A 26295-nucleotide genomic window follows, 5' to 3' on the forward strand; every position below is an offset into this window, starting at 1 on the left:
CCTTTCATCTGAAACCGTCAAGGTGCTTAACAAATATTAAATGCCTTCAGGTAAATATTTTGTTAGTGATTATATGACTTGCTTCAAGGTCATAGAATGAACTGGAGAAAAGAATGAACCCGAGAAGTGTGGTCTACAGCTTTATGTATAAATGAACATCAGTGCGATTCAGGGTTCTGAAATTACCAAGGTGGAGTGGAGGTGAAATTAACTTGTCCCGCAACTCCAGGAGAGAGGCCACATTTTAGCAAAAGCTTTTATTTGGGAAAGTCATATTTTAATTCTGATGAGCTTATAGGCTCTTTAAACTCATACTTGGACTTCACTAAAACCAAGTTTGATTGGGGCAGAGGAGGGATTGGGAAACAGTCTGAGAGATGGTATCAAAGGCCTGGAATTGTAGCCCGACAGCAGAAAATCAGAAAACGGAGGCCAGAGGAAGCAGGTCAAAGTCGAGTCTAAGTGTCGAAGAAGAACGAGGAATGGTCAAGGCAACCTCTAAGATCGGAAAACCTGAAAAAAACTACACGAAACTCCCTGGGTAACCCTAGGTAGGCGGCGGGAAAGACTCGAGGTTGGGCCCTTCCTCTAAAAGCCGATTCTATGTTCGGGGTTGTTCCACCCCTCTCGGCGGACAGGACCGGTCTCCCGAGTGACCAGCAGCTGGTGAAAGGAAAGGGTGTTCAATGCAGACAGCTTTCCGAGGAACAAAGGACAGGACCCAGACCCACACTCACCGTGGCGCCGGGAACGCTTGACTAACGTCGGCCTCCTCGCCAAAGGCCCATCTTCCACCAACTCGAAGAAGAATTAGCCTTCGCTAGCCCGACGGAAACCAGCCCAGCGCATCCCCTTTTCCCAGTTTGCACTGCGTTGCGACGCGTCGCGTCTCGGACGTCACGGAGGGGAGGGGCTGCGCGCGCGCCCGTGACAGCTTCCTCTTCCGCAGCCCTGCCCTTACCCGGGCGGAGGGAGGACTAAAAGGGATGTTTGGGATAGGCGGCTAGGGCAGGGCTTAGGCTAGACTAAGTTTCCGTATGCTTGCCTGTCCGTTCCCTGCGCCCTGCATTTGTCGGGCCTAGTTCAGTCACCTTGGTGTTACAAGCTTCGTGGGCTTTGCCGCGGAGGAAGCCGGGACTCTTGAGTCTCTTAACCTACGTATTTTTACTCTTCAGATAGGAGATTTAGAATAGAAAAGGGGTTGGAATCCCCTCAAACTCTGGCTGAAAGTTTAAAATTCTCTGAAGCCAAGTCTCTGGCCAAACAAGGAACATAATCCTAAAACATATATATACACATTTAGCAAAAGTTAAAGGCCCAGTGTTACAAAAACAAGAGATTTGAACTTTCTTGTAAGGTGATCTTTGTACTGTCATAGAGAAAGGTGATTGGATGCTCCAATTAGTAAAAGTAAAGTTGCCTGGATGGTAAAGTTTTGTGGATGGAGTTGCTGGGCATGGTCACTTAAGTCCCCAGGGACAATCCAGGTGTCTCATGGGTGGGAAAGCTGGAGGGTGAGGTCTAGTAAGTGTCTGCCAGAAAGGTTTTAAATAAATTGTAATAAATAAACATAGTGCTTCACATACAGTAAGTAGTCTTTTCAATAAATGCTAATTTCCTTTCTGTTACAATGAAATACCTGCAAAAATATGGTAGCTCTTTTATACTTAAGCTATACACAGTTTTCCCAAAAGATTTAAGACTGATATGAAATATACAGTGCTGCCCGGAACTGCTAACTAGGAAGCCTTAGCAAATTTTTCATAACAAGGAAACAATTGCATCTGTTTTGAAAATGGATGGTAGGAAAGGAAGTTGGTTGTTGGAGTTTGTTTTTTTTGTGTCTTGTTTTTTCTGTTGAGCACCTTGATGAATTTGGGTATTAAAAAAAAAAAAAAAAAAAGACAGGGGTGCCTGGGTGGCTCAGTTGGTTAATGGTTTGATTCTTGATTTGGGCTCAGGTTATGATCTCATAGGGATTCTTGGGCTAGAGTCCCACATAGGGCTCTATGCTGAAAGCAAGGAGCCTGCTTTGGATTCTCTCTTTCAAAACAAATAAATAAGACAACAACAACAGCAGCAGCAAAAACAAAACAAAACAAAACAAAACTGAGTGTGGGAGTAGGAAGCAAAGATAGGGAGAAGAATGGGAAATTCCCTGAAGACCATCTCGGAGAGAGGATACCAGGAATGTGAGGTGATAGAGAAAAAGAGAAATGATAATGAATTAACCAATGAAAAGAGCCCCTTATGATGGGGTGGAAAAAAGATTTTAATAAATAGGACTCTTTAACATTCACCTAAAGTTACTTCTGTTGCTGTTATAATGGTTCCAATTCCGCCCATAAGTAGAATTTCCTCCACTTCTTAAAGTGTCAGTCAAGTTTGCTCAAACACAAGTCATCTGCCTGAGTTTTTTGAAAACTAAGGAGTAGTGCCACATGTGAGTCAACAGATGCACCAAGGAAAGCAGGCACAAGATGATGAGATGATTCCAAAACTAAACTAAGATGGTGAAAGCAGGAAAAACCCAGAACCTTCGGAGGAAATTCACAGACATCTGTGACTTCTCAGTATTAGTGGAATAAGCATGCTTAAAGAGTAGGGTTACCTTGATGAAACTATGTTTATTGAATTGAATTGTAAACCCTAGCTCTTTTCCAAATTTGTGTTGTGACAAACTAAGCAACAGTATCTATGGTACCCAGCGTTTAAGTAATGGGTCACTAGCTGTCTAGACTGCATGAACTGTATTTGACAATAGTTTTAATTCCTTTGCCATCCAGAATAAGCAGTAGTCCAAAATTTACTGAACCTTATTCATCCTCCATCCATTCAACAAGTATTTACTGAATGCATGTTCTATGACAGGCATTGTTTTGGACTTGGGATATAAAGTCCCTCCTCAACACAGAGCTGACTTACATTCTAGTGGGGGAGACGTATAATAAACAAATACATGTATACTATGTCAGGTATTATTAAATGTTAAGAAAACAAAACAAAAAAGGGTAAGGGGCCAGAAAACACACTGGTAATTTTGATGGGATAGCCAGGGAAGAGCTCTCTGAGAAAGTGACATCTCCACAGAACCTTTGGTGAGGAGAGGGAGCAAGCCATGAATATGTGTGTGTTGAAAAAGAGCATCCAGGCAATGGGAGAAGCACAGATAAAGGCAGTGAGGCAGGAAAAGGTGAGTGTGTTGGAGGAACTGCAAGGAGGACAGAAGGGTGAAGAGAGAATAATGCAGGCTCCATAGGATTTATAGGTCTATAAAACATGTTTATCCCACTATCCCCCAATAATGCAAGAAGTGAAGCACATAGTAATATTATATGAAAAATTAGCTTTCATATGGGTGATAAAATTTACAAATTATGTACAAACATCCATTACAATTGTTTTTTAGCCAAAGCAAAAGTATCTTGTGGTTCTTTCACTAGTCACTTGTTTTTTCTATTCATCTGTTTTTTGTTTTCTAAAGTCAGAATGATTACCACATTGGCTGGTTGCATGGGCCATCACACATTTTATCTCTTGGGTCTGCATCCCCAGACAAAGGGTGGCAAATCTTGGCTATCCTCTTAGATATCAACATCTGAGTTTAGGAACTCACCACTCGGCACATCACTAAGACTCTATCAGCCATTGGTTTATGTGAAGTTGTAAATAATCAACTATATCACCACTTAGAGTAATTTGAGTTCTATTTTCTTTTATGTGAAGTTGTGCTAAACTTACTTCAATAAGGTTTTAGAGATGCACCCTCATTCTACAATTTTAGGGTTTAGTGAACAGCTGTGCTTACTTTTTTTCATCTCTTTATGATTTCACACTTAGATCTTCTCTCCTTTTTGCCTTTTGTTTTTCTATCCAAATGGAAGAGTTTTAATCTGATTATTATGCTCTCCTTTGTGGTTGCCCGTTCAAGTTGTTACTTTGTTTTCTGGATCTTCTCTTCTTGCATCAGATTTTCCTTACAGATGTAATACTCAGAATACAATACTACACATGGTGATGCACATGGTTTTATACCAACGAGAGCTAGTTTTCAGTCTGTTGACCTACCACAAAATTTTCACCTACTTGACTGAGGTCACCAAAGAGTTACTTAAACTTCTTAAGGATTGTTTCTGCAATTTTGTCATGCTAACATTAACTGGCAAAAAGAGAATCCTATTCGACACAAGAACTGTTGAGCTTTAAGTGTACTTAATTGAAATCACAGAATCAACATACAGGCTTAAGCCTTTTCTACATTTTTCCAAAAAGAAACTATTAGGTTTTAGCTTAAGGAAGCATCTGATTTAAAGAAGATACTGTTTTGGGATGCCTGGGTGGTTCAATTGGTTAAACATCTGAATCTTTTTTTTTTTTTTAATTTTTTTTTTCAATGTTTATTTATTTTTGGGACAGAGAGAGACAGAGCATGAACGGGGGAGGGGCAGAGAGAGAGGGAGACACAGAATCGGAAACAGGCTCCAGGCTCTGAGCCATCAGCCCAGAGCCCGACGCGGGGCTCGAACTCACGGACCGCAAGATCGTGACCTGGCTGAAGTCGGACGCTTAACCGACTGCGCCACCCAGGCGCCCCTGAATCTTTTTTTTTTAATGCTTATTTATTTTTGAGAGAGAGAGAGACAGAGCGTGCATGCTAGTGGGAGGAACACAGAAGGGGAATACAGAGGATCTGAAGGGCTCCTCAAACTCAGGAGCGTGAGATCATAACCTAAGCTGAAGTCAGAGGCTTAACTCACTGAGCCACCCAGGCACCCACTGTCTGACTCTTGATTTCACCTCAGGTCATGATCTCAGGGTTTGTGAGATCAGGCCCTACATCAAGCTCCATGTGTGGAGCGTGTTTGGGATTCTCTCTTTTCTCTCTCTGCCCTTTCCCCCTACTTGTGCACTCATGCTTGCCAGCGTGCGTGTGCACACACACACACACACTCTCTCTCTCTCTCTCTCAAAATAAATAAACATTTACAAAAAATAAATTAGATACTTCTTTAAGTAAAACCTCCAAAAAATATTTCTGCCATTTATTTATTTATATGCAATTTACTTCATTTTTATGACTCCTCACTATCTAAAGTAATATGTCATCTATGGGATGTTATCTAAGGGTATGATTTTTGTTGGGCTGTTTACTTCTTCCAAACCATAGGTAAATATATTAAATAATACATACCCGGGGCGCCTGGGTGGCACAGTCGGTTAAGCGTCCGACTTCAGCCAGGTCACGATCTCGCGGTCCGTGAGTTCGAGCCCCGCGTGGGGCTCTGGGCTGATGGCTCGGAGCCTGGAGCCTGTTCCCGATTCTGTGTCTCCCTCTCTCTCTGCCCCTCCCCCGTTCGTGCTCTGTCTCTCTCTGTCCCAAAAAATAAATAAACGTTGAAAAAAAATTAAATAATACATACCCAGTGTTTTTCAAACTTCAGTATTATCAAGCAATATACAGCTAATAAATAAAAACATACGGTGCAGGCCCCAAACAAAAACTTACAGACTCAGAGCTAGCCAAATGCACAGGAACCCCCAGCTGCTCACCAATCCATGGAAAGCTGTGTCTGGACTGGCACTAGTGAATACACTTTGGGAAATGTTCCAGAAGAGGGACCCTGACTCCCTGCCATCTCACATATTTATGGAGGAGTAGAGAGGGAGCAGGGATCACCTAGTTGATTTGGAGAACTTTGTGCTTTTCTTTTGGCGTTACAATCTTACTGGTCTAAAAAACAAGTTTTTTGGGTGCCTGGGTGGCTCAGTCAGTTAAGCCTCTGACTCTTGGTTTCGGCTCAGGTCATGATGTCATGGTTTGTGGGTCCGAGCCCCACATCGGGCTCTGTTTGGTCAGTGCAGAGCCTGCTTGGGATTCTCTCTCTTTCCCTCTCTCTCTGGCCCTCCCCCACTTGTACTCTCTCTCTCAAACTAAATAAATAAACTTTAAAAATAAATAAAATAAAATAAAATAAAATAAAATAAAATAAAATAAAATAAAATAAAATAAAGCTTTGACACCAGTTGCCTGAGCAGTTTTCCTTATTGACTCTGGTTTCTGCCTGCAGGCCTTACTGCCTCTCTGCTGAGCCAGATTGTTGCTAGGCTGCAGGTGGAGTGAGCGCCCAAGCACCTGGGTTATCCATGAGACAGACTAGCATGTGTTTCCCTAAGTGTGCAGAAATATCAACCTTGAGCTTGCATTCACAAGGTAAGGAGAGGGAGCCATGAATTTGCATTTTAAGATGTCCATGGTGATTCTGCTGGTGGTGATCATGGGCATGGTGGGTGATCATGGTGATCATGGGTGAAGAAATGTTACCTCACTCAGTCATGAGAAAACATTTTCTTCAACCTGATTTCATTTTTCAAATAACTGTGAGAAACTTGTGGAAGATTTTTGAAATTCTAACTGGTTGATGAGATTCTTTATATAGTTACTGGGGAGTTTATAATTTTATCTCTGAAATATTTTAACATTCCAAATCTATCAGTATGTCATTATACAATCTACCAAGTGCGGAGGTACAATGACCCAGCCATCTTTATGGTCCTTCTTGTGGTGGACACATGTGAAACCAGTTGCTGTTCTGATTGATGTTTCTTCCTGTGCCTCCTCTCAGTGGGTCATATTAGTCTGTGAACCGGGTAGTACCTCAGTGATTAACTTAGAGAAGCGACGTATTTCGGAATATATAATAGAGTGAGTGTCTCTGTGTCTTTGTATAGTCTATTCATGAATAAAGATGGAATTACTGGATGAACCTATTCCTGTATGTGTCTAGGAATGTGATGATTTGGGATAGGGGAAAATGTGTAACATTTTTTTTCACTGCCTCATGATTGGACAATGTGGTAAAGATATAGTGGTCAAGTGATTTGATTTATATTTTCTTCCTATTTAAGATAAATGTGCACAATGTCATTCGCAGATTATATAGATAATTTCTACTGTTTTAACTTAAGTTTCAATCTAGATAAACAAAGAGTTTCATATGCTCTCGTATATGAAAAAAGAAACAACAACAACAACCTGTTTTTATACTACAAAAGGACTTAACTAATGCCTGCCACATAATAGGTGCTCAATAAATATGCTGCCTGACTGCAAAGCTGGCTGGCACCTAGGAGGGAAAATTGAGAAGTGATTTAACACTTTTCAATAACAGCAACCCCCACCCTCATTCTTTAATGGTGTCGGTTAATATTTTTATCAATATTTGTGGAGTGCTGTGTGAAAGCAAGTCCAAGCCTGCATTCCAACAAGCCATTTCTTTTTTTTTTTTAATGTTTATATATTTTTGAGAGAGAGAGAGAGAGAGAGAGAGAGGACAAGTGGTGGTGGGGATAGAGAGATAGGGAGACACAGAATTTGAAGCAGGCTCCAGGCTCTGAACTGTCAGCACAGAGCCCAATGTGGGGCTCGAACCCACAAACTGTGAGATCATGACCTAAGCCGAAGTCAGAGGTTTAACCGAGTGAGCCACCCAGGTGCCCCACAATGAGCCATTTCTATATGTAAATTATGGAACTGCAAGTGGCTCTCTGACTCACTGGCATGTGTTGCCTTTGAAATAATCTTTCTTTCCATAATTTATTTGTTTTCCCCCAATTAATTTGTTCTTCTGTTCTTCTGTTCAGTAGCAAGACTAGGCAGAGAGGCAGACAAGGTCACTTTTAATCCTTATATCTCCAAATCTCTTCCTTTGACTTATCATGGTATCTGAAATGCCATCATTAAAGACTCATTTCTTCATGTGAAAATGTAATATCCCTGAGGAAACCCTGAGAGGCAGCATGAAGGGATCTGAATATATAAGCTCCTCCCTACCTAATAAGAATACAGGTGCACAAGGGAAAGGACCCATGCTAAAGCTCCCCCAGTTTGTTTTTGTTTTGTTTTGTTTTGCTTTTGCTTATAATCAATTTATTTAGTTTATCATGGGCAAGTTCCCAGCTAAATGCAAAGAAACAAGTGAAGTATTCCTGGGTTAATACAGGAGCCAGTGGGATACATGGGGACTGGGCATCAAGGCCAAGGAGAGAACATCAGGTTTCAGAGTCAGATCTGTCCAGAGACCCTAAGAAAAGGGTAAGCTAATATCCCAGCACAGACAGCTGCCTTCCTCTCACAGCTGGACATACTGCAAGGCATGTCATCAAAATCACATCATTTCAGTGATGTCAGGGGAACAGATATTAAAGAAAGGGAGCCCATGTCCTTGTGCACCTCAGCTGTCGCTGTTTTGTAAGTCACATACTAGCATGTGAATAAGAATTTTATAATATTCTAGGAGCAATGGGCCACAGAGAGGTAGGACTTCTGTGTTTCTCTCTGTGTCTCCTTGCTTGTTTTTATTCCTACCCGAATCCCCATCCTTAAGCCACATACTCTGAAAGTCTCTTGTGCACAACAGAAGTCTCCTGGATGACAACAGTTTTTCCAAAGCAGCACCTTGTGCAGAAGTCTATGACATCAAAAAAAGAATGTGTCTTTAGTTGGCTATTCTCTGTGAAGTCTTCCACCCCTGAGTGATGTCTAATTGAGAGCATAATTTAGAACACAGATTTAGAAACTGAAATGTGGGTAAGAATTGGAAACAAACTCCAAAAAAACTATAGTCCATGAAGGCTGAGCAGGATAATGATCAATTCACAGATGGTCTCACTTGAAGGTTATATAATTGTTGCTTACACAATCATTAGGGACATATTAGAGTCTACAGCTGATAATCTACAATTTGCTGGGTAAAATTCTTTGTCTATAGGTATGAGATGGTCATGGTCTAGCTCAAAACTTCTCTAACCCTCATAAAAAATGCCGCAGTGGAAGGGGAGTCACATCACTTACAGCATTTTAAAGGGAAGAAAGTCCTGTTAGAATAATAGAAAGTCCACACAGAATATTACAGTTTTAATTTTGAAGGACACCTTGAGTTCCATTTGTCACTTTTCTGTATTTATCTCTCAGGAACAGACTTAAGGACATTTAACTTTTTGTCAAAATAGAAACTGGTCATAGCCATGGTTCTATAAAAATATTTTAAAGGGGTTATTATTTCTGATTAAAATAATATTTTTAGGGGCATCTGGGTGGCTCAGTCAGTTAAGCCTCTGACTTCAGCTCAGGTCATGATCTCACAGCTCATGGATTTGAGCCCCGGATTGGGCTCTGTGCTGACAGCTCAGAGCCTGGAGCCTGCTTCGGATTCTGTGTCTCCTTCTTTCTCTGCTCTTTCCCTGTTCATGCTCTCTCTCTTTCAAAAGTAAATAAATATTTGAAAAATTAAAATATTTTTTCAAGTAATACATAACAAGAAAGTATACATCTTCCATCTAATGTAAAAGCAAAAACTATTTCTGTATGTATGTATGTATGTATGTATGTATGTATGTATTTATTCTCAAGTTAGTTAACATACAGTGTCGTCTGGGTGTCAGGAGTAGAACCCAGTGATTCATCTCTTACATATGATGCCCAGTGAAGAGTAAACTCTTTATTAGCCTTTTATTTTAAATACAGCCAAAGAATCAGTAGTGACTACAAGCAGTAGTGGGTTCTCCCACAGGGAATCAGAAGAATAGCAAAATAAGGTATAGCTGGTTATTATCACAGATTACTGTTAGGCAGTAATGTTCCTTCTGGAAGGCATAAGTTGGAAATCTTATTAACCAAAGGCTTAAAATAAGGTTGTGAAGATAATGTCATATGAGTAGGCAAACTGAACTTCTCTGGGTCACGGCCATCTTATTTATCAAGTGGAGACATGAACACACTACCTCACTAAAGCTAAGGACATTCTAAAGTCCATTCCAACTTATTATTCTATTATGCTCATAGAACCTTGTCCTCCTCTGAGAATTGTTATCTATCACCACGCATCTGTCTTGTAGTTCTAGGATACTTGTGGTTTTGTTTTTTTTTTTTTTTAATTTATTTATTTATTTTTGAGAGAGAGGGAGAGTGAGAGTGCAAGGGGCAGAGAAAAAGGGAGAGAGAATCCCAAGCAGGCCTGACATGGGACTTGAACTGACAAACCATGAGATAATAACCTGAGCTGAAGTCAGATGCTTAACCAACTGAGCCACATAGGTGCCCTTAGGATACTTGTGTTCTAGATCTCAAACTGTCCTGCCTTTTGGGGGGCTCTGTTTTGTCAATTAGTCCCCCATTTCCCCCTTGTAACTTGTATCTCTGTCTCTCTTATTGCCCTTTCTTCTCTGAACATGAACGTGTTCTTCTACCTTAACTACCCCCACCCCACATACACACACACGACACAAAACCCAAACTTTTCCACCCCACGTCCCCCTTTACCATCACTGTCTCACTCTCTTCCATTCATAGCCAACTTTCTTAGAAGAATGCCTAAATTCAGACATTCTCTTTTTTCTCACCTTTCTCTCAGGGGTAGCTCTTCTTGCTGAGGGTGCCAGGGACCTCCTAAATGCAAGATCCAATGGTGGCATTTCAGTCCTTATCTCCCTTGGTCTTTCTCTAGCATCTGTTGCAATTCTTTCCTTCCTTGGTACGTCTCCAGCTTTGTGGACAGTTTCCTCTTGGTCTCCTTCAAAGATGTTACTTTCCTCATCCACCCCATCCCAAAGATGTTGATGTCTTCCACCACCCTCAGTGTTCTCCCTATCTCACACTATTGTTCTTTAGAGGGTATTTAATTTATCTCATAACTTCAATGACCACTTATTCACTTGGCTCTCAAGTTATTCGGCCCACTCCTCCTTCCAGATCTTATGTTAATATATTTGAATATAATTTAATATAATCTGCTATTATAATAATATACAGTTATATTAGTTTCAAGCATACAGTATAATGATTCAACGAATCTACACACTACTCAGTGCTCATCATGATAAGTGTACTACTAATCCCCTTCACCTACTTCCTAGGTCCCCCCCCCCCACCCACCTCCCCTCTAGTAACCACCAGTTTGTTCTCGATATTTAAGAGCTTGGTTTTTAGGGTCTCTGTTTTTCTTTGACCATTTGTATTTTTTTCCTTAAATTCCACATATGAGTGAAATCATATGGTATTTGTCTTTCTCCAACTGACTTATTTCATTTAGCATTATGCCCTCTATCCATCCATGTAGTTGCAGATGGCTGGATTTCATTCTTTTTTATGGCTGAGTAATAGTCCATTGTGCATATATGCCACAATTTCTTTATCCATTGGGATATTTAATTTTATGTATTACCTGTGATATTTAATTTTATGTATTACCTTGGCTAGATTATGGATTTTTTAGATGTGATTAACATTTTCTAATTTTTATTTTTTTTAACAACTTTACTGAAGTATGACTGGCATGCAAAAAGCCATACATATTTAATGTGTACAGCTTGATGAGTTTGGAGTGAAGTATATGCCTGTGAAGCTATCACCACAATCTATGCCATAAATATACCCATCACCTCAAAAAGTTTCTTACCCTCTTACCTATTAATTTTCTGTGAGTGTGTGATAACATTTATAAGATTTAACCTCTTAGCAAAATTTTAAGTATATGATGTACTGTGCAGTAGATCTCTAGGACCTATTCATCTTCCATAACCAAAACCTTGTACCCTTTGACTAAAGAAGTACAAGGTATCCTGTACCTCTTTGCTTCCTCCCTTCCCAAGCCCCTGGCAACCACCATTCTACTCTCTGCTTCGATGAGTTTGACTATTTTAGATCCCTTATACAAGTGGTGTCATGCAGTATTTGTCCAGATGTGATAACATTTACAGTCAGTTGACTTTAAGTAAAACAAATTACCCTCTATAAGGTGAATAGGCTTTATCCAATAATTTGAAGGTCTTAAGTGCAAAAGATTGAAGTTTCCCCAAAGAATCTCAAAGAAATTCTGCCTCCAGACTGAAGCACAGGACTTCGGCTGGAGTTTTCAGTCTTCATACTCAAGACAATGATATCAAATCATACCTGAATCTCTAGGCTGCCATCTTGTCTTTCAGCTTTTGGATTGCCAGCCTTCACAATTGCATGACCCACTTCCTTAAAATCTATCTCTCTATCCATCTCCTTCCTATTGGTTCTGTTTTTCTAGAGGACCCTGACAAATACACCTGTCACCTATACATCATGTCCAAATCCCTTAGCATACTCACAAGGATCTTCATGAGATGGCTGTCATCAATTTATCCAGCCTCACCTGCCTTTTTAAATACGTCTATCTTCCTCTCCTTTCGTACTGACTCCTTGGTCATTTCCGGAGCTTGCCACTCTTTTGTACCTTTGCCTTTGCACTATCTGTATACCTAGAACATTTTTCGTCCTTCAGAACACAGCTCAAGCTTCACCCTAGGCTCTGTGAAGGAGGTAGGCAGAACAAGCAGCTTCTTCTATGACCCTATTGGCACCTTGCACACACATGATTCCTTTAACCATGAGTCACATTTATGAAATTATTCCTTATACATCTTTTTTCCCCCTTCTTTGAAAAATCCTGTTTTTAGCAAGCATCTAGCATCTAGTATAGTATCTGTTACATGGTAGACAACTGGCAATCAATACAAAATTGATTAATTGACAGGTAAAGCCTCTCTCCTTAAGATATTAAATAGCTGCCCATCACTTTCAAGATAAAGTCTCTTCAATGCAGCATACAGGGTTTTCCTACTTCCCTCTCCAGTGTCATCTCCTAGCAGGCCTCCACAGCACCTGAATTCCTAGTCATGCTGAACTAGTTGCGGTTCTTTTTTTTATTAAAATAATTTTTTTAACGTTCATTTTTGAGAGAGAGCATGCATGAGCAGTGGAGGGGCAGAGAGAGAGAAACATGGAGACACAGAATCCGAAGCAGGCTCCAGGCTCTGTGCTGCCAGTACAGGGGCTAGAATTCACGAGCTGCGAAATCATGACCTGAGCCAAAGTAGGACCTTCAACCAACTGAGCCACGCAGGCGCCCCAAACTAGTTGCAGTTCTTACAACAAGCTTACCTTCCTTGCATTTACTTCTATTCCTGAAACATGCCCTCGACACACACACACCATTTGGCAATTTCCATTGTCCTTTTAATCTTCACCTCAAGTTTTCTCTTTCCTGTGAACTCTAATCTCATCCCTGCCTTACTTGTTTCTCTGTGTTCCCTTAGCACTGTGTACTTATCCTACTTAGTGTATGACTTGCTTCTTTGTCTATCAATTGCAGTCTAAATCACAGTCTATGTCTCCCCCACTATTGTGCAGCTCCTTGAGAACGAATATAACCCCACTGTGTTGCATTGGAATGGAGTTGAGAGATGTGGGGTTCCCAAGAGTAGAAGAGAGAAAGCAAAGCGGAAGAGTTCTGCTGAAGACAGTTCCCTTACTACACAGTTTGCTGAAGTCTTGCTTTGTAGGCCATTTCTCTGAAGATGAGATATTTGCCTTAAGAAACACTCAGTGGTGGTTGGAGGGCGGAAGGTCACCTCTGGGTGGCTCAGTTGGTTAAGCATCAGACTTCTTGATTTTGGCTCAGGTCATAATCTCACGCTTGTGAGATTGAGCCCTATGTTGGGATCTGTGCTGGGTGTGGAGACTGCTTGAGATTCTCTTTCTTCCTCTCTCTCTGCCTCTCTCTAGCTTGCTCTCTCTCCCAAAAAAAGAAAATAAAAGAAAAGAGAAAAGAAAAATACCCAGCAAATGCTGTTTTTCAACAATGTTGATTATCTTGTAGCCATGCAGCAAGGTTTAGCAAGTTTCAGCATTTCAGAAATAATTCTCTATTGTAATCTAAGTAAACATATATAGAAAGATTAAAAAAAACACAGGGTGTCTTTGAAAGATTTTGGTTTTAAACTTGATGTGGGGGGAGCAATGAAGGGACTGAAATCATTCCTTCTTTCTTCTGACCACATACCCCTTCTGCAGCTCCTTTCTCCCACAGGCACTTTCTGCATCCATGCTGCCACCCTGACTGTCTACCAGCCTACCTTCTTACTTTCCATCCCCAAGGCCTTTCCTCTTCATGGACCTTTGAGAACCCATACTCCCATAAAATGAATATCTCTACCCCAGCCTATCAGCCAGATCTGATGATCTTTCAAAATATTAATGGATGATCCTCTGAAAAACTTCAAAAACATTGTCTTTGAATCAGACCGCATTTAATAACGTGTGTGTTTTGCCACAAGGTGCATGTTCCCCCACTGGGACACAAAAGTGCTCTGCATAGTCCACAAGAATTTCATAACATTTACTAAAAACACCTTCAAATTAAATGTGTCCCTGCTAACTATTTCATGTCACATAATGGTATCTTGTGCACTCAATGTTTCTTCTTATGCCCTTAGGCCTTCCAGGAAATATCTTTCCTGTGCAAATGGTGTCAAGCTGGAGAAATTAAATCTTCGGCCGATCATAAGAGAAAATCTCAAGCTTAGAAGACAGAAATCAACTAGAGTCTGCAAGTTGACATGCATAGGCAGAGAGCTCTTTCACTCCCCCCGACCCTTTTTTCCCTCTTTCCTCCCTTCTTTCTTCCTGCCATTGATTGGAAGACAAACCATAAGAGATTCTTAAGAACAAACTGAGGGGGGATGGGGGGGGTGGGGGAGGGCAGGAGGGAGAGGGAAAATGGGTGATGGGCATTGAGGGGGGCACTTGTTGGGATGAGCACTGGGTGTTGTACATAAGCCAATTGACAATAAATTATATTAAAAAGAAAGAGGGGCGCCTGGGTGGCGCAGTCGGTTAGGCGTCCGACTTCAGCCAGGTCACGATCTCGCGGTCCGTGAGTTCGAGCCCCGCGTCGGGCTCTGGGCTGATGGCTCAGAGCCTGGAGCCTGTTTCCGATTCTGTGTCTCCCTCTCTCTCTGCCCCTCCCCCGTTCATGCTCTGTCTCTCTCTGTCCCAAAAATGAATAAACGTTGAAAAAATAAATAAATAAATAAAAAGAAAGAAAAAAGTCAAGTCAATGTGTGAATCCTTTCACAATGTTTGCATATATCAAATCACCTTATATGCTTTAAATATATTACAATTTTGTCAATTATAGCTCAATAAAGCTGAATAAGCACACATGTGAAAAAAAGATATGGATTCATATTTCAAGAAAGAGCAAGCTATATAAAATATTGTGTCCATATGGATATCAGAAGAAATCCTTTTATTGTAGAAAATCTCAAACACAAAAAAGTAGAGTAGGACAATCAATACCCATGTATCCATCAATTCAACTCCCATCAATTGCTTGTAAAAGGTGTATTTTTAAAATGATTGTTTTTTCTTTTGCAAAAGTAATACTTATTCATTGGTGAAAATACAGAAAATACAGATTAGGCAGAAGAAAATACATACTGATCACAATTTCAGCCCTTCCAGAAGGGCTCCCAGGAGTCCAATTGATGCTTTTGAACAATTCAGAAAAAGGTTCTCCTTTCCTTGGCTATATGCAGCCCTATGCATATTATATATTATAAAAAGCCCTGAGTATAAAAATACATATCCTTATGTATTTGTCACATAACTATTAGTACACATCCATGATTAAACTTCTTGGAATAAATTTTCAGGAATGAAATTCCTGCAACAAATGGCACAGCAAATCCCAAGCTTTTTTTACACCTGTTACCAAATTGCCTTTGGTGAGGTTGAACGGGTTCATACCCCATTAGACTTTTGTTCATTCTCCCAAAAATATGGTAACATTAAATGTGATGATGAAGGATATGAGTTCATATTTTTTAAAACAAAAAAACCCCAACATTTTGTCACTTTGAGTATTAAAAAATAGTACCCAATGTTGCTTTATTTGGGTTTCTTTGAGTAGCAAAGTGAAAAATGTTTTTATATGTATATTAGTCATTCTTCCTGAATTTCCCACATGTATCATTTATCCTTTAGCACTCTTACACTGCCATATTTTTATGATTTGAGAAATCTTTTTGGATAAAAGATGAAGATATGTATCATACTACTCAGACATTACTGAAAGTATAAAAAAGGCAATTTTTAAGATGCAATCATACCATATTTAAAGAAATGTATTTATTTGATTTATTGGCAATGAATATCTTTTTTTTTAATGTTTATTTATTTTTGAGAGAGAGAGAGCATGAGTGGGGGAGGGACAGAGAAAGAGGGAGACACAGAGTTCGAAGCAGGCTTTAGGCTTTGGGCTGCACAGAACCCAACGTGGGCTCAAACTCACAAACCGAACCAACTGTGAGATCATGACCTGAGCCAAAGTGAGACACCCAACCTACTGAGCCACCCAGGCACCCGGGCAATGAGCATCTTGAGGGAGGAGTGGATATTAAATTGAACCATGTGAAATTGCCAATCCTATGTGATAGTGGTTCTCAAATTGTGGTCTGGGATCTCAGGAGGTTCTCAATTCTGTTTTGGGGGGCCACAAGGTCAAAACTATTTTCACAATAATGCTAAGACATCATTTGTGCTTTCCCTTTCATTTTCTTACAAACGTATAGTGGAATTTTCCAGAGGCTGCATGGTGTGTGATATTCTAACAAATTGAATATAGAAGCAGATGAGAATCCATCTGTCTTTTATTAAGCCAGACATTGAGATTTGCAAAAAATGTAAAACGATGTCACTCTTAATTTTTTTTTTTTTTTTGGTTTGGGAAAATGTGATTATTTTTCATAAAAATACATGATTTATATTAACATGCAATTGGTTAAGTTTCTAAATAACTTATTTTTTCAGTTTTAATTTAAATTTCAGTGAATGTCAATAGGTAAAACCAACATAAACAAAAGCTCTTTAGGGCCCTCAATTTTAAAGTGTGGAGTGTCTTGAGAACCCTGCTTTGTGGCATTTGAACAAAGTGGCCTTTATTTCAGAGACAGGTGAGAAATACTTTCCTGAGAACTAAATGAGATTAATTATGGGACTGGCTGTTGAGGGTTTCATCTGATCCTGGGTGACAGAGGCACTTTAATAATTTATTTTTTGTGGTTGTGATAATATGGGGCCCTCTTCAGGATGGAGCACACAGCAATGACCCCTGTCCCCTGAACCTAATGGTAATATTAGAAGAGCAATAATAATGAGAAAATTGGTTGATTGGAGATATTCATATTTTTACCCCAACCACAAAAATGGTAAAACACGTCCACATGTTCCTTTCTTGCTTTTGCCCCATCAAAATAAAAAATACAGATATATCTAAGGTTATATGGAGAGCTTGTTCCTCCCTGAACTGTACTAGGAGGTGCACAATATTTAAAGAGGAAAAAGGACGCACTCTCTGCCCACTTGGGCTCCTTTGGGAACAGAGTCCCAGGAATTTCAAAGTCTTCTCTTACGTTTACTTAGAAATTAATTAACCTAATAAGAAATGGGCTGAGTCTGAATGAGAAATGTTTAAAACTTTACATAGGAGAATAAATGAAAAGATATATCATATTCTTGAATTACAGAACGGAACATTATTTAAAATATCAATTCTATCCAAATCACATTTTGGGTGAAATGCTATACCAATAAAAAGTTGCATATCTTCTGAACCAGCAATATACTTTGTAAAAAAAACAAAAACTCCATGATGTTAGGCTTATTTTTACTCTTAAAAACTTAGTTCTCATTTAATTTTTTTCTTATTTCTTGTTTTCTCTAGTACTCAGATGTCCATATTGAAGGTGTTTTTGTATAATTATCACTCTTGAATGGTGAATAATTTATTAACAAGGATGCTGCCCTAAACAAGGAATTCCTGACTTCAATCTCCTTTCACTATCATCACATCCTCTTGAACCTGATGATATTGTCCAAATGTCTTCAAGGTGGTTCGAAGACTAGAATGCGGCAACGTACTGACCAAATGTAGGTGTCCATAATTAGAATAGTGCTGGACTTTACAGTTGTGAACTTCAAACTAAATGGAGGTTATTATATATCTAGTTATTTGAGCAATTTCATTAGTGTTGTGGATTTTTAAAAAAAAATTTTAACGTTTTTATTTATTTTTGAGACAGAGAGAGACAGAGCATGAACGGGGAGGGGCAAAGAGAGAGGGAGACACAGAATCAGAAGCAGGCTCCAGGCTCTGAGCCATCAGCCCAGAGCCCAACGCGGGGCTCGAACTCACGGACCGCGAGATCGTGACCTGAGCTGAAGTCGGACGCTTAACCGACTGAGCCACCCAGGCTCCCCAGTGTTGTGGGTTTTAAGGGAGATACCCTGTGCTCTATAACACAGAAGCAAAGACCACAAAGTACAGAACCCGGTATAATATTCTCTTGTGTTGAAATCAGTAAAGAGTTCCCAAATGTGAAGAACTGGGCAGTGAGAGATTTGGAAGGTAGAAACTAATGAGAAGCATGGACAGTTTTAATAGATAAATCACAGAGAAGCTAGTAACTTATAATCTTGTTCTTGTCTTCATTTAAACCTAATATGAAAACAAGGTTGACAGACTTTAGACCTCTGACTTAAAAAAAAATCTTGCATGCATACAGAAAAGTGCACAAATCATGAATGTATATCTCAATGAGTTTTTACAAATTGAATGCACCTGCATAATGACTATCAGATCAAGAAAGATAATGTTATGTATCCCCTTGATAACTCTCTTGCTCCCCTGTCCAGTTACTACATTGCTCCCTCCTCATACATACACCCAGAATAACCACTATCCTCTTTTCTAAACAGAATAGATTATTTTTGCTTATTTTTCAATTGTATGCAAATGGATTCTGCAGTATGAACTCTTTTGTCACCAGCCTCTTTTGCTCATCATGTTGTGTAATTCGTCCATACTGTTGTGTGTAGTTGTGGTTTGTTAATTCTCATTGTAGAGTAATACAACAATATAACAATTTACTACAATTATTTGTTTATTCTACTGTAGGACATTTGGATAGAATCCAATAGTTTCTGCTGGGTATATACCTAGAATTGGAATTGTTGGGTAACAGAGTATGCATTTGTTCAGCGTTAGTAGATACAACCAATTTTCCAAGGTGGTTGTAGCAGTTTATAATTTCACCAGCCATGTATGAGAGTTTTATTTGCTCCAAATATTGCAAATGCTTGATATTTTCTGTTCTTTCCATTTTAGCCATTTTGATGACTAAAATATCTTGTTAGGGTTTTAATATACATTTCTTTGGTGACTAAAGAAGTTGAGTACCTTTCAAGATGTTTATTGGTCCTTGGATAGAATAGTCTCTTTTAGGAAATGCCTATTTAAATTCTGTGCCCATTTTATGATGGAGCTATCTTTTTCTTATTGTAGGCATTTTTAAATGTAATTTGGCTATGAGTCTTTTTTATTTACATATTTAGAATATCTTTCCCTCTGTCTCAGCTTTTTTTTTGTCTTATTGGTGTCTTTTGATGAAAAATTTATAATTGTTTAATAGTCCCAATCTATCACATTCCCCACCCCTCTTTATGGTTAATATTTTTTATGTCCTATTTAAGAAATCTTTGGTCAAGAAGTTATTCTCATATATTTTCTTCTAGAGGCTTTATTGTTTCACTCCTGATTATTTATTTATTTATTTATTCTTTTTAATGTTTATTTTATTTTGACAGAGAGCACATGCATGTGAGTGGGGGAGGAGCAGAGGGACAGGGAGAGAAAGAATCCCAAGCAGGCTCTGTGCTCACAGTGCAGAGCCCAATGCGGGGCTGGATCCCACAAACCATACGATTGTGACCTGAGCCAAATATCAAGTTAACTAACTGAGCCACTCAAGCACTCCAACTCTGGAATTTTAAAATTCCTGAGTTGGGAAAGTTGTGAAAATCAACATCTATCCAAACTGAAGAGCTATTTTTGAAGAACCAGTCACAGAGTATTGTGATATAAAATCTGTAGTTGAACAAGCAGCTCTCTGCAGTAAGAATACTAGGGAAAGCAATTACACAACTCCCACTCTACTTCAGCAAAGTGTCTCTTACTAACTAGGCCATGCTGCAAGCTAGTCAGAAATTAGTTTAATTGCAAAGGGACTGGAAAAAAAAAAATAAAACAGTGTGAGATTTTTCCACCCAGGAAAATAAACCCTTGAGATCATCTGAAGTAGAATCTGAGATTCATTATCTCTTATACCTGGAAATTCTTGTCACAGAGGTATTTCATATCTTTCCCTCCACTAATACCTCTAATACCATGACCTTGCTCCCTCATTTATGCCCTCCTCTTTCTCCTTCAGTTTCTGGTCTGCTCTTTTGTTTTCCCTTTCACTCTACAATCTCAGTCTCCTCAGTCCATCATACACTGGAAACTGCAAACCTTTCCTCATTTAGGCTTCTCCTTCATTGCCAAACTTCATAAAAAGTAGTCACATTTGCTGCCCCTATTTTCTCACTTCCCATTTCTCCTTAACAACTTGTACCACTTTGCCTACTGTTTCTACCAATTGGTGGAAACTGCTCTCTTGCAGATTCTCAAAATTAGTGTGTCCAAGCTGAATTTTTTCACTTCCCCCAAGCCTTATCTTTTATGTTTATTTCTGTCAATAGTACACCATGCTCTCACTCAGGCTGCCAATAACTTACACCCATGTCTGTAACATTTCTCCCATTTGACCTCTCCCTTCCATTCCTCTTGCCATCTTCTGCGTGGTCTCCTTCCCTCTCACCTAGCTATTTTAATGGTCTGACTGCCCTCTTTGTTCCTAATGTGCCCTTATCCAGCCTATCCTGTACAAAACTAGAATTAGTCTTCTTAAGGTTCTAACCATATCGTGTCCTAATTTAAAGATCTTTAATAGTTTTTCCCATTGTATTAAATCCCACCACAAACTGCATCAAATTCATTAATTCTTCTTCACCCACACTACAGTAAGAACAATTTCACTTCATGTCTTCTATTTTGCTAACTTTGTTGATGTAATTCTAGATTCCCCTCACTTCTGAATGTTGAAATTCTTCCCACTTTTTCAAGGTGAAAAGCCAACTCCTAATGAATATCCTTTCCCATCTTCTCTATCTGGCAAACTCCTCTTTATACTTCAAGACACAGCTCAAACATAATTTCTTCCTTATACTATCTGTAAAACTAAGTTAATCACTCTTGATCTCTGTTTCCAAAGCACATTGAACATACAATTATAAAAACAAAAGTCCCTACCACATAGTACTGCAATTATTTTCTCATTAAACTACTGAGTCTCAAAAGCAAATATATTCTTAATTTTTACATCCTCAGTGTCTAGTCTAATACCCTGCACAGAGACATCTATGATAAATCTCTATTGACTGAATGACTGAAAACACTTTTTTAAAAGTTCATTTATTTTGATTGAGAGAGAGAAAGAGAGAGCATGAGCAGGGAAAGGGCAGAGAGATAGAATTGCTGATAGCACAGAGCCTGATGCAGGGCTTGAACCCACGAACCGTGGGATCATGACCTGAGCCTAAATCAAGAGTTGGACTCTTAACCAAATGAGCCACCCAGGCGCCCCTGAAACCATTTTTGATCTGTAGCTGTAATTTTTGCTTATTAAACTGACATAGCATTTTCTATATACATCTCTTATGTCATAGCATCACTTTCTACCATGTGTAATTGTTATCTATGTAGATAGCTTATATTCTCTGATAGATGGTTATCACTGAAAGGCCAGAGATTCTGCCTTATCATATCAAGGGCCTCATGGAGCCTAGTAAGAGGAACCATTACTTATCTACATCATTGGCACAACGAGACTTGGCTTTTGATCAGGACGTACTGTGACACACCTGAAGAGCACAATGTTAGAGACAGGCCAACGCAAGCTATTGAGACGGGATTTACCCCTGTCTTCAGGAACAGGTAGTTCAGGTTTCTATGAATAAGGTAAGTATTGCTGCTTGCAGGAACCATTCATTTGATTTTTCATTAATTCGTAAACCACTTCGTGGAGAAGAAGGGGGATGTGTCTAGAACAGTAACTATATGCCAGGGATTTTCACATACTTATACCCAAATCACTATAATGACATTATGAGATGAGCACTATTATTCTAAATTTATGAATAAGGAAAACAAGGCTCAAAGTGCTTTAGCAGGCATGTGAGACACTCAAGTGTAAGCTCTTTTCCTCCTCCTCATGCCATATACTCAGGTTTCTGGAGAAACAACTGGAGAAGCCCTTGAACCAAGGGGGAGTACAATCTGCCAGAATCAAAGGTCAGGGTTATATCAAACCTTGTATTGAGGAAATCCTGAGGAACACAAATAAACTTGTCAAATTTTATCTGGAGAACCAGGGAAATAACTGCTTCCCACTAGGTTTAGGATTAGGGAACAGAAACATTCCCAGAAGGGATAGAGGCCACATGGTAGTTACGGTTGTGGGGTAAGGAAATAGAGGTTACAGGATTTATAACTGGGAATCAGAAACATTAGAAGATTCGAAATCAGGCGAAACTCACTCTAGTGGGAAACACATTGGAGAGGACACATTTGGATCTTAAGTATAGCATGTGCGTGGCCCTACACGTTCGGTTCAGTTCAGTTACATTAAATGTGCTGGGTACTGTAACAGGTGCTAGGAATACAAAGGAACAAATGGTTCCTGCCTTCAAGACATTGGCATGGGGCAGTCAGTTGATAAAAATAGGAGACAGAGTGCTGGGGAGTCTTTTCTAGAAAGTTTCTGAAAACCTATAGTGATCCCATAAGTGGCCTAGAAGGGTAATCTATGGGTTATTAAGAGCAGGCAGGCCAAAGTTTCTCTGTTTACCTAAAACTGGGATTGATGATCAGTAGTCTTGTCCACCTAGCACCTACGTATGAGCAGCAGGATATATGTTGCCCCCTGCTTAGGCCCTACTCAAAGAAAAATAATTAACAAAGTAAATTTAAATATGGCTCTAGGTGACTGAATTAGAGGCCTTATTGCTTTTATGTTCAATGCTTAGAACAAGGATTAAAACTTCTACTTCCTTTTCCAGTATTCCAATTGCCAGTTATGCATTCATGAAACCTACCAATGGGCCAGTCATTTAGTGAGCATTCAATACATTATTGAACAAATGAACAAAGCAGTTATGAGCCACTGTGTGAAGTGCTATCAAAAATACAAAGATATACTTTGAAGATGTAAACATTTATGAGAAGAAATTAAGACATGAAATAATCAGCAAACAAGCTAAGACGTCTGTGAGTTAGGAAAAAGGGAGATTAGCAAAGGCTAGGGCAGACAGCACCTATCAAGAGACTGAAGAGAAAGAAACACAGAGAGAAGGAATAGTGTTGATCAAGAGACCTGTATTCTCGTTCTTTCAGAAACTAGCTATGTCACCCTGTATTGAACATTTCCCCCTTGTATTCCTTCCTTTTCTCACTTTTACAATGAGGAAACTTTCAGTGATCTCTGAAGGCCTTTCCAACTCTTAATTTTTATGTTTCTATTTCTAGATGGGGGACTCCCTCCTTTTTAAAGGACATACATTTAATTCAGGTGGTAAAAAAACAACACCACAATTATCAATCGGTACATTGAAAAGTTCTGCTCCCATCACCGTCCAATGGGCTAACCTTTATGGGTAACCACTTTTATTTTAATCTCAGGCATCCTTTGATGGTTTTCAAAATACAAACACATATTTATATCTTCTCCCTTTATTAAAAGGCAGCACACTATACACACTTTCAGCACTTTCGTTTTTAAACTTAATGATATATTAAGCTGGAGATGTTTCCTTATCAGTACTTATAGATTATTTTTTTCCCCTGTAGATGGACTATACACTGAATGTATTTCCCCGAAATTCATGTTGAAACCTAATCCCCAAATTATAGGCATTTGGAGGAGGGTCCTCTGAGAGCTGTTTAGGTTATGAGGCCAAATTAGCGCCCTTATTGAGGCACTAATATCTAGCATATGTCAGTCTCCTTACCACTCTTCTTTGTCAGGGTTTTCTCGCTATTTTTGCATGTATATTTTTCCCATATGAGCTTTATAATCAGCTTGGATGGCTCCCCTTCTCTCATTTCCTTTGCTCCTCAATAACCCTTATTAGTATTTTGACATGTTAAATATAGAAACAATATTTTTATGATGTTGAATTTCTTAGCCAAGAACAAAGCATGGTTTCTATTTGTTACTACTCTTGTGACCTAAAAGATAGTGTTAAAATTTGAAGGTAGAATTTGAATTTGTTCATGTTTGCTAGATTTGGAGAGGCAGAAAATTAGAGTGAATACATTTTTTTGGAGGGAGAATAATCTATGAGGCACATACGATTATTGGTAGTTTGGGGGCAGTAAAGAGACTAACTTGGTAAGAGGAGGGAAAAGAAGCTAACAGTGCCTGCTATGTGTCAGGAACAATGCTATGGATTTTTCACATTCTATCATACTTGACTGCAGAGCTGCCCAAACCTAGGGCTGGATGGCGCCAGATCAAGGATGAGCCTAGAGGTCCACCAGATACTCTGTAGGGTAATGCTCAGAGGAGTATCAAGATGAAAGCAGTATTTGAGGACAATTGCAGCAGCAGTGACACAGAATAGTCTGGGAATGGAAAGGAAAAGTTAAATTCAGAGGGCAGCAAGACTCAGTAATCTGAAAGAAAAGTGACAAAGGCTTACTTAGGGTGAAGTCCTTGCTGTGGAGATAAATGTATAAATACAAAGGAGATTTCTTACCAGGCAGGACAAGCAAGTTCAACTGAAGAATTAAAGTATGGCTTTGCAGATGCCAATGCAGCCCAGACACAGTCAATTCCACTGTGTTCTTTGACATTGCTGTCTATGGTGAGCCCTTGGGCCAGCTCTCCATTGAGCTGTTTGCAGACAAAGTTTCAAAGACAGCATAAAACTTTCATGCTCTGAGCACTGAAGACAAAGGATTTGGTTACAAAGTTTCCTGATTTCATAGAACTATCCTGGGGCCTATGTGCCAGGGTGGTGACTTCATACACCATAGTGGCCCTGGTGGCAAGTTCACCTGGGAGAAATTTGATGTTTCATCCTGAAGCATATGGATCCTTGCATCTTGTCCATGGTAAATGCTGGACCGAACAAAAACAGTGCCCGGATTTTCATGTATGCTGCCGAGACCGAATGGTTGGATGGCAAATGCGGTCTTTGGCTAAGTGGGAGGGGGAATGAATATTGTGGATGCCATGGACTGCTTGGGTCCAGGAATGGCAGGACCACCAAGAAGTTCACTATTGCTGTCAACAACACCAACAAATTTGACTTGTTTTACCTTAACCTCCAGCTCATTCCTTCTGAGCTCAAGAGAACACCTTGCCACCCTCACCTGGCTCACTAGATCCTATAATCTTTGTGCTCTCACTGCAGTTCTTTGGCTCTATATTTTTCTTACTCTCCTCCAAGTCCAGCTGAATTGCAGCATTAGGTTTATAATTATGAAAGGAAAACTAAAGAAAAATGAAGACTGTTTTGAGCCTGGACTATTGGAGAAAAGTGGTACCTTGGTAAAGATAAAGAAGTTGGGGAGAGGAAAGCAAAACAATTTCATCTGAAGAGCTTAAAGGGAAGTGGGATACTCAAGTTCCTACTTATAGGTCCTGTATGGAAGCAAAGTGCATGCAGTTGGCAAAAGGACAAACCAGTTTTTAGCACAAAAATCTAAATTTAACCCAAAACTTTGGGTTTCACCATTTTAGTAAATAATATATTACCCCACGTATTGTTGCCTACTGCCAAGGAAAGTTGGGTTAGCAAAGGGGAAAAGGCAACTTTCAGCTTTCCATCTTAATGAAAGCCTTCTCAAAGGGCAGAAGCCATACCAGAAGCATTTTGAAGTTTATGCCCTTAAGTACCCTGTAGGTATTCTCTTGCTCAAACTTAAAGCTATTTCTCATTTCCTGGTTTTTTTTTTTTTTTTTTCTCTTTGGGATCAAGTATTAAACTTGTTTTAATATATAATCAAATGTGATATAACTTCACTAATAATTCCTTTTTTGCTTCACCAAAGAATATCTCCAGATAAAAGTGTGGAGTTTGTGCTGTTATTAACTCTTCATTTTATCTTTCCTTGGCCTGGAGATGCAGGAATCCAGGGGCAAGGCAAGTGTACCAAGGAGCTTCAAGTCTATCCCATATGACCCACTCTGCAGTCTAGTCAGTGAGGAATTGTTTTAAGCATAGTTGAGTCTAGACTTACCAAAGTATGGTGCTTCTTATTTGGAGGGAGAGATGGGTGAGGAGGAATAAAAATACCCAATCCCATGTAAGGCCTCAATGAATAGATCCTTTTCTTGGATTCAAATCTTGCTTTAACCAATAGCGCTTATAAAATCTGGGTGGAGATTTGTGAAGCTCTGCCACACTATACATAAGCATTTTTAAAGTTCCATTGTTATGACCAGCTCAGGAGTGGGGAGAAGTCCCAAGCCTCCTTATATTGCAAA

At 39.5% G+C, this 26295-nt stretch overlaps 1 protein-coding gene and 1 pseudogene across 1 annotated transcript in view; one reads left to right on the plus strand and one right to left on the minus strand.

The window, feature by feature from the left end:
* Positions 1–873, minus strand: part of USP8 (ubiquitin specific peptidase 8) — a 77516-nt gene extending 76643 nt beyond the window's left edge. The window contains exon 1 of the mRNA XM_045449758.1: positions 738–873. The gene's annotated coding sequence lies outside the window, so the exon portion shown is untranslated. The remainder of the gene's footprint in view (positions 1–737) is intronic.
* A 2245-nt stretch (positions 874–3118) lies between these two features.
* LOC123583638 lies at positions 3119–25446 on the plus strand (annotated as a pseudogene).
* The last annotated feature ends 849 nt before the right edge of the window (positions 25447–26295 follow it).

This window comes from Leopardus geoffroyi, chromosome B3 (assembly GCF_018350155.1).
Source record: "Leopardus geoffroyi isolate Oge1 chromosome B3, O.geoffroyi_Oge1_pat1.0, whole genome shotgun sequence".
In the NCBI taxonomy this organism is placed as follows: Eukaryota; Metazoa; Chordata; class Mammalia; order Carnivora; family Felidae; genus Leopardus; species Leopardus geoffroyi.